This window comes from Rhododendron vialii, chromosome 13a, assembly GCF_030253575.1.
Source record: "Rhododendron vialii isolate Sample 1 chromosome 13a, ASM3025357v1".
NCBI lineage: Eukaryota > Viridiplantae > Streptophyta > Magnoliopsida > Ericales > Ericaceae > Rhododendron > Rhododendron vialii.
The window spans coordinates 9,279,426-9,289,303 of record NC_080569.1 but is presented as its reverse complement, the minus strand read 5'-3'; the positions used below and the strand labels follow the sequence as shown (position 1 = coordinate 9,289,303).

The following is a 9,878-nucleotide window of genomic DNA, read 5'->3' as shown; positions in this document are numbered from 1 at the left end:
GGCCCAACCCAAAACCAATTTTTCATTCAGTCAACTGTTAACCTACGTCCCACACCAAACTAGTCCTCACCATCATTAATTTTTTACTTCCTACCCACTGTATTGTTATTTATTTTTCTTTACAGAGCTGCTGCAACTTGGCTTTGCTACTATGGAACAATTTGACATATCACTATATGCTCACGCCATCTTGGAAGGCCTCAAACAGTACCCATCTTCCACACACTTCCTCAAAAGCGATCTCCCATCTGTATTTACACAGATTCTCTCTAAATCTGGATTGCTCTCCTATTCCGGTAAGCATTCTTCCACTGCTTTGTCTGCCACCTCAGGTAAATCCTCATGGTTCTTTGATTCTGCGTGTTGCAATCACATGACATTTGATCCACATGTTTTTTACACAAAAGCTGCTAATTCTCGGACTCCATCTATTCATACTGCTGATGGTTCTATGATGCCTGTTACTCATGTCAGTACTGTTTCTACTCCTAGCATGTTCCTTTCTGATGCTTACTTGGTTCCTACCCTTACCTTGAACCTAATTTCTATAGGTCAATTATGTGAACTCGGTCTCACGATCACCTTTTCTTCTACTGGTTGCCAGGTGCAGGATCCTCGGACAGGAAAGAAGATTGGGATAGGCCGTAAAGTTGGACGTCTGTATGAGCTCATCAATCTTCACATTCCATCTCAGCTCTCTGCTATAGCCCAGTCTTGTCTTTCTGTTCCTCCCGTTCAATCTGTGAGTTCTTTACAATGTTTTGTAACCTCCAATGCCTCCACTTCTATAGGTCTTTGGTCATGTTTCTTTTGGTCGACTACGTACTTTAGTTTAAGTGGTCATCTAGGATCAGTTAAAGATGAACATATTGATTGTCCTTCGTGTCAACTCGCTAAACAAACAGCATTATCTTTTACCCAAAGTGATTCTGTTTCATCTGCCCCATTTGATTTAATTCACTCTGATATTTGGGGACTGTCAGGCCCGACATCTAAAAGTATACTTGGGTGATCCTAATTAGGTTACGAGATTTAAAAAAAAATGCACTTTAGTAAATATTTTTAGGATACGAGCATAGCACGATATAATTGTAGGGGTTTAATACTTTCTTTAGGAAGCGAACGACACTCTAAGAAGCTACATATTTTAATTAGTCTACGTTGTAATCTTTTTGAGTTCGGAACCCGGAGCTACACGTAGAGCTACACGTATCATAGCTAGAAGAATTGGTTATTAGGAAGTAGAATTAAATTTTTTGACTTTCCAATTTCCATAGAGCTACACGTATCATAGCTAGAAGAATTGGTTGGCACATGTGTCCACGTTTCTTAAGTTCTGAATGACTCAGGGATGTTTTACCTCTAAAATATCTAATATATGTATATAGTAGAATAGTGAGTAAAAAGGGGTTAAAAAAGAAGAAGAAAAGAAACCGCTAGAAGAAAAAGAAAACGGTGAAGGAAAAGAGAGAGAGGAGCAACTCTCGAACCCCTCTGGTTAGATCCGACTTCCGAGATCCTTCGATTACCGCCGGAAAACTTCAATGGGTAATTTCCTCTTCCCTCTCTTTCTGTATTCCCTACGCAGGCACCGCACATGGTGGCGGCCATGGCGGATCTTCCCATACCTTTTTCCCCCTTTCCTTCGACCTAAATCAGATGTAGGAGTAGCAGCAGCACCGCCGCTGCTGTGCGAGAAGTATGCTGTGTGTCTTTGCATCTAGTATAAAATTAGAATGTGTGTGATATATGTATTAGGTGCTGGAACATCTAGGCATGCATATAAGTGCACTTATTAATTAGTCCTTAATCAAATCTTGTTTTGCTTAGACTAAAGGAAAAGCATAATCAATTTGAGTTCTAGTAAATTTCTGGTAATGAGCATATATATACGTATACCTAGGTAAATCACCTAATAACTAAACTAGACTAGATTACAGTTCCTTTAGTTGAGTTAAATTAGGTCAGTAGATTGAAAGAATGAGAAATCCCTATACAATTGCTATTCTAAGTAGCTCACTGATTGTATAAGCATATGCGTGCCCATGCGAAATAGCTCAAGTGCTAAACAAAGTCTCGTTCCCTAGTTAACTTTTAAGAATGGTAGCCGTGTATCAACCTCGAACCTTTTCTAAAGTCCAGTAGGCCGACTCACAATCGTATTTCGATTACAGTTTTGAATGTATTATGACACAAAGTAATTGGCAATAGGTTGGTTCAAGGGATAAGAACGAGAACGATCCAAGTCTTTAGCTTAGCTGTAAAGAAGTTAAAGGTGAGATACGCTAACCTTGGTTATATTGCTTTTTCAAGCAAATTATGTTCTGCGTTTCTTATGCTCAATAGTTATGATATGTTATAAGGAAGCATGATTTGATGAAATGTTTTTATATCTTATACCTTATGCCATGGAAATATGTTACGAGTTGTGTATTCAAGATGATGATTTTATAAGGATGATTATGTTTGAGAGGTGATGACTCTATGAACACCTTGCCATCTAAAGGTGAAAAAGAATTGACATGACAATTCTATGAGCTTAAAGTTCATTGATGCATCTAGACAGCGGTGTCCCGGGTCAGGGGGACGGATTTTAAAGATACCGTGACCAACGAAGGGGTTATAAGGAAGGATTGTTATATGGCACCAGTTGCCAGTGATTTGATCATTTCACACCACGTGGGGTCGCTCCCCTATGCATGTTAAGCTGTTGGATGTGCATCATTTACATATGCAAAGTTGTTGATATGCAATTCTTCTTATGAAATTTATGATAAAGCTATGATATGCTAGATTGCTATGTCAATAAGGTTTATGAAAGTTATTTCCATGGTAAAACGTATAACTCTGGTGTTGTATCTCACACGAGCTATCGGCTTATGAAAATTTACTATTTTCCTACAGGTTATGGCGAGTAGGGCTGTAAACGAGCCGAACCGAGCCGAATATTAGAATACTCAGATTCGTTCGTTAAGTTTTTTAGCGAACTCGAGCTCGAGCCGAACTCAATGAAAATTATGACGAGCCGAACTCGAACCGAGCTTGCCCAGGTTTGGGTCGAACTCGAGCTTGTTTACGAGCCTTAACGATTCAATAATATCATATTTTTATGTTCTTATACAGGTCTAAAACTGCAAATAAAATTTTCATTATGTACATAAATATGTTCATATACATATAAAAAGATAAAAACATATACATAAGTAAATTTTTAGTAATTGTAAACGTTTAGACTTGTACAAGTTTTAAAATTTTTACTATATAACTATATAAAATCCCCATGATACACATATAGTTCAGGTTCGCGAGCCTAATCGAGCCGAATACTGTTGCGTTCATGTTCGGCTCATTTATGAAACGAGCCTAAAATTGAGGTTCAGGTTCGGTTCATTTAGTAGACGAATCGAACTCGAACGAGCCTTTACCGAGTCGAGCCTCGAACAGTTCACGAACGACTCAGTTCATTTACAGCCCTAATGGCGAGTAGGAATGAAGTATGCTGCTGCCCGGTGGACATGTAGATATTGTATAGCTAAATTTTGAAAACCAAACCGGTAATTGACTGTTCCCCATTTTGTGTAAGATCACCTACGTTTTGAAAAGGTTGTAAATTCGCTAAGGCTCTGATGGTGTTTTAATAAATGTAATAATGCTTCCGCAGTTTTTTTTTTTAAATTGTTGTAAATTTCTTTTATTTTTGGACTGAGTAGTTATGAGGCCTTGGGTGGAAGTGAGATCACTGACCGGTCATGACTTTCTTATTATCCAACTATTGGGATGGGGTCGTGACAGGGACCTTCTCCCAACACCACCATGGGTGGATCAAAATACTTTGTGATATTTGTTGATGACTACTCCCGTTTTAAATGGATTTACCTTTTACGTAGACCATCCGAGCTACCACAAATTTACTTTGATTTTGCAAAAATGGTTCAAACTCAATTTTCTCGTACTATTAAAGTTTTTCGGGCTGATAATGCCACGGAATACAGAGAAACATCATTTTTGAACTTTCTTTGTCAAAATGGAACTCTACCTCACCGATCCTGTCCTAGCACGTCTCAACAAAATGAGCGTGCTGAGCGTAAACACCGACATATTTTAGACACCACTCGTGCACTTCTTATATCTTCCTCATGTCCAGAACGTTTTTGGGGAGAAACATCTATAACCGCAGTGTATACTATCAACCGTGTCCCCTCTCCCATTATTGGGAATCAATCACATTATGAACGTCTTTATGGTATTTTGCTTGCATATGATCTCCTCAAAGTCTTTGGGTGTGCTTGTTTTGTCCTACTTCAACCTCATGAGCGTATAAAGTAAGAACCTCGAGCTCGTCTTTGTTGCTTCTTAGGTTATGGAATTGAGCACAAAGGATACAGATGCTGGGATCCACTTTCTAAGCGTCTTCGTATTTCTCATCATGTCATATTTTGGGGACATAAGATGTTTTCCTCCATGTCAAAGTTTTATTTACCGTCTGTTTCCACTCATCATTCTTTACTGATCCTTCTGTAGAGTTGCTATTTGATGAGATTGATGCAACTTCTTCTGAGCTAACTGATACAGCCTCTCCCGATGTACTTGCTTTGTCCAACGATCTTGCTCCTGCACTTGGCTCTTCTCTCCCTGAGCCTTCAAACCTTGGCTCTAATCCAAGTGAGCCCCTTGCATCATCCAGCTCTCCCCCTACAGAGCCTTCTGAACAAGTTCTATCTCTTGATTCACCACTTCGTCGCTCTACTCGAGCAAAAGAAATACCTGTCTGTCTTCTTGATTATCATTGCTTTTCTACTATCCTCTCTCAGCATGAACCTCACTCCTACCGTGAGGCCAGTTCTAACCCTCTTTGGCAGAAAGCAATGGAAGAAGAATTACAGGCTTTGGATAAGACTCATACTTGGGATTTTGTTGATCTTCCTCTTGGCAAGATTGCGATAGGCTCCAAATGGGTCTATAAAATTAAGACTCGCTTTGATGGCTCTATCGAGCGCTATAAAGCTTGTTTGGTTGCAAAGGGTTTCACTCAAGAGTATGGTATTGATTATGAGGAGACATTTGCCCCTGTTGCTTGTTTCGCCTCTGTTCGGAGTTTAATTGCGGTTACTGCAGTACGCAAGTGGGAGTTGTATCAAATGGATGTTAAAAATGCCTTTCTTAATGGTGGTCTAACAGAAGAAGTTTACCTGCAACCTCCTCCTGGGGTGATCCATCCTCCAAATAAGGTGTATAAACTAAACCGTGCTCTATATGGTCTCAAGCAAGCTCCTTGAGCCTGGTTTTCCAAGTTCAGTACTACTCTTCAGACATTTGGATTCTCTTCAAGTTCATATGATTCTGCACTCTTTGTTCGAAAGGCGGCTCATGGGATTATTTTTGTTCTTCTCTTTGTCGATGATATGATTATTACTGGAGATGATATCAATGGTATTTCTGACCTCAAAGCCTTTCTCCGTGAGCAATTTGAGATGAAATATTTGGGCACTCTAAGCTATTTCTTGGGTCTTGAGATTTCCTCTAATTCAGATGGTTATTTTCTCTCCCAAGCTAAGTATGCATCTGATCTTCTCACACGTGCTGGCATTGCTGATAGCATGACTGCATGCACTCCTCTCGATCCTACTACTCACCTCACTCCTCTAGATGGTAACCTACTTCCTGATGCTACTCTTTATTGGCAACTCGTTGGCAGTTTGTATATCTCATAGTTACTCGACCAGATATCGCCTATGCAATTCATATTGTCAGTCAATTCATGTCTGCTCCACGGTCACCTCATTATACTGCTGTTCTTCGTATACTTCGCTATATTAAGGGCACCTTATTTCATGGTTTACATTACTCAATCCATTCTTCTCTAGAGTTGCGTGCTTACTCTGATGCAGATTGGGCTGGTGACCCTACAGATCGTCGTTCCACAACAGGCTATTGTTTTTTTCTTGGTGATTCTCTTATATCTTGGCGTAGTAAGAAGCAAACTCTTGTGCTCTTGCTGACACTGCTCAAGAGTTATTATAGCTTCGTTGGCGTCTTGCAGATATGGGTGTTGTTCATTCATCTTCCACTATGCTCTATTGTGACAATCAGAGTGCTATTCAGATTCTCACAATGATATATTCCATGATCGTACCAAACACATTGAGATTGATTGCCACTTCATACGACAACATGTTGCCCGAGGCACCATTCGCCTTGTCTCAATTTCCTCTTCTAATCAAACAGTTTACATCTTCACCAAAGCTCATCCTTCAGCCTATTTCCATGACTTAGCTTCCAAACTCAAGTTGGTCTCTGCATTACCTCCTTGAGTTTGAGGGGGATGTTAGAATAATGTAGAATATTGTAGAATATTTTGGATTGATTGTAATTAGGAGCTTATCACGATTTGATTAGGATTGACTTTCCATAGTAAGTACTCTCCCTCTTATTGGGACAAAACTTTAGAAACTAAAATCACATTTTGGTTGGAAAAGAGAGCATGATATTTTTGCTCCTAAAGACACTTTAGGAGTCCCAAATAACTGTCTCTTAAACTTTAATTTCTTGTAGTGCCTTCTATTTTACAGTGTGCCGAACAGAGCCTTGGGCGCTTTAATACCCACCACATATTAATTATGCATGTCGTTTTACCAGGCAGAAGTATTGAGTGGTCCTCCAAAAAAAACTGGTTGATACCCTTTTGCAATTTTATCCCTTACTCAAGAAATATCAAAGTTTTTTGTTCATATGGAAATAGATGGAGAAATTTTACTCCCACTTTATTTTTTATTCATGCTAATAGTAGATAATTGGGAGCCCCTAATTTTAAGTAAAATTTGGAGGTTCAAAGCTCAAACTTGCTTGCCTTGCCTGAGTTGCCTCAGAGGACCCTTCCTAGATCACACTACTGCTCGAATTTAGGAAGAGGGTAATGCGATTCCTTTTGAAACAATGTCCAATCTAGCGGCATAGATTCATACATGTCCTATATCAGCATATTACAATGTTATACCCTTTTTAGATCTTTAACAGATGCTAAGCATCTAATCATAAGAAGGTACAGTGACGCTCTTGTCCAAAGCAACATGATGCTATGACCGTTCAAGGTCACACCCGGCTCAGACGACAAACCCATGATAGGAGTAGTATACAAGAACAAAGAGAAACAATTCTCCGCGTGCCGAAAAAATCTCCTCCATGGTCCTCGTAAAAATGAGAGAAATAGCAGAGGATTACCTCGGCACCACAATAAAAAATGCTGTCATCACTGTCCCCGCCTACTTCAACAATTCACAGAGACAAGCCACCAAAGACGCCGGAGTCATTGGCAGTCTCAACGTCGTGCAGATAATCAACGAGCCAACTGCTGCCACCGTTGCTTATGGTCTTGACAACAAAGCCGATAGCACCAGTTGGAAAAACGTGCTCATATTCGATCTCGGGGGTGGAACATTCGACGTCTCTCTACTAACCATTGAAGAGGGTAAAATCGAGGTTAAAGCTACTGGTGGGGATACGCATTTGGGGGGTGAAGATTTTGATAACAGGATGGTGTACCATTTCGTTCAGGAATTCAGGAGGAAGAATAAAAGGATATCAGTGGAAACCCAAGAACTTTAAGGAGGTTGAGGACTAGTTGTGAAAGAGCTAAGAGGAATCTTTCGTCGACAACTGAAACTACGATCGAGATCGATGCGTTATATGAGGGGATTGACTATTGCGCGACTATTACTCGGGCCAGGTTCGAGGAGCTGAACATTGACTTGTTCAAGAAGTGTATGAAGCCAGTGGAGGAGTGTTTGAGGGATGCAAAAATGGACAAGACCAATGTCAATGAAGTCGTTCTTGTTGGTGGGTCCACTTGGATTCCCAAGGTCCGGCAGTTGTTGCAGGATTTCTTCAATGGGAAGGAGCTTTGCAAAAGCATTAACCCTGATGAGGCTGTGGCTTGCCACAGTTCAGGCCGCAATTTTGAGTGGTGAGCAAAATGAGAAGGTTCAAGATTTATTACTGATGGTTGATGTCACTCCGCTTTCCCTCGGTTATGAAAATATGAATGGGGATATGAGTGTGATGATTCCAAAAAACACCACCATTCTGACAAAGAAAGAGCCGGAGGTAACTACTTTCCAAGATAACCAAACCGGTGTTGGCATTTACGTCTTGGAGGGAGAAAGAACTCGAGCCAAAGACACCAACTTCTTGGGCGAATTCACGTTGGACGGATTTCCTCCGGCTCTTAGGGGTGTCCCGGTTATCAATATCTGTTTCGATATCGATGCAAATGGTATTCTGAATGCATCTGTAGAGGACAAAACTACTGGACAGAAGAAGAAGATCACGATCACAAGGGGTACGCTGTCGAAGGAGGAGATTGAGAAAATGGTGCTGGAGGCCGAGAAGTACAAGTTGGAAGACGAGGAGCACAAGAAGAAAGTGGAAGCGAAGAACGCATTGGAGAATTACGCTTATGACATGAGGAACACCATTAAGAATGAGAACAATGTCGCGAAGATTCCTCTGGCTGACATGAAGAAGTTTGAAGCTGCGTTTGAGCAGGCGATTCAGTGGTTGGATGGGAACCAGCTTGCGGAGACGAATGAGTTTGAGTTCAAGATGAAGGAATTGGTGGGGCTTTGCAACCCTATAGTTGCTAAGATGTGCAAGGGCGCTGGTGGAGGATGGCCATTCTTTCGGTGGTGGAAGCGGGGCTTGACCTATGATTGACCAAGGTTATTATGATGTTCCAATCTTCATTTTGAGGATTTCATTCATTTTTCTGTCATTGCTTGCAACTAGATGGTGAAACCATGAAAGTGTTGTGAAGATCTTATCTTCGTTTGTTGTAGCAGTAAAATTTTGGGATTACTACTCTTCTCTCAAACCAATCTCTGTAAATGTTCTGGTGGGATTGCTACAAACAATATGAAAACAACTAATCTCCAGAAGCTAATTCCTTTCAGGCTAATCACGAATTGTAGTCAAGATACTTATCTAGTAAATAGTGAATTGAAGGGAACTGTTAAGGCTATTCACACTAAATATCCAACAATGTTGAGATTTTCAGGGAGCTTGAGTCTAAATAAGAGTAATGAGAAATAATCATGTAGATATCGGTTGTGAAGTATTCCAAAGCAAGAGTTTTTATCAGTTCCACGAAGAGCTAACCTAAGAGCAGAGTGAGAGGAGAGGAAGAGAGACTTTTTCAAGAGGGACAGAGTGAGGAAAGAAAACTGGTGTTTGAGTTTTGACTCTGAAAGTGTGCTCAAAGGTAGACCAAATGAGTCCATTATCGATTGACGGTCAGGATGTCCAGTTTAAGATCGGGGGGTTCAGATCATCCAAGGTATTGATGCCGAAAAACCGATTTTGCAGCATTATCGTCGTTCCCCGTTGTCTTAAAAGGGAGGTCGAGTAGTTGTGTGTGAAATCACAGAAGGTAATAAGTTTTCTTGGGCTGGACAATATTGGTGGGAAAAGAGAAACATTTAAGATAGTAATAGTGAACATAGAGAATATAATTGTTCACCATCCGTATATACGAATTATTCTCTTCTCCATACACACGGTACAACGAAAACTGATGATAATAAACCGGCGGGAATTAAACATACTCGAAATACTCCATAGCTTCCCTTTAAAAGTGTCCCATTCTACAGAGCAGCACCCATTAGATAAAGCTCAAGTGTAACTATCTTCACTCTCTAGCATTCTATTTTCTGTAATTTTGTGAATTCTTTCTGTGTGGTTATCGAGGAAAAATTGTCTGGAAAAGGAGAAGGGCCGGTGATCGGGATTGATCTCGTAACGACTTACTCATGCGTGGGGTTTGCCTAGCTTTGTAGTCCGTAGGGAATGTGATTCCCTTCTGAAACAGTATCTAAACTAGCGGCAAA

General features: G+C 40.4%; 1 long non-coding RNA gene and 1 pseudogene across 1 annotated transcript; both read left to right on the top strand.

The window, feature by feature from the left end:
* Nucleotides 1–1,416: 1,416 nt before the first annotated feature.
* LOC131314764 (uncharacterized) lies at nucleotides 1,417–3,675 on the top strand. Its single transcript, XR_009196512.1, has 2 exons — nucleotides 1,417–1,548; nucleotides 2,212–3,675. It is a non-coding gene; the product is annotated as an uncharacterized LOC131314764 (long non-coding RNA).
* A 3,425-nt stretch (nucleotides 3,676–7,100) lies between these two features.
* LOC131314761 (heat shock 70 kDa protein 1-like) lies at nucleotides 7,101–8,850 on the top strand (annotated as a pseudogene).
* The last annotated feature ends 1,028 nt before the right edge of the window (nucleotides 8,851–9,878 follow it).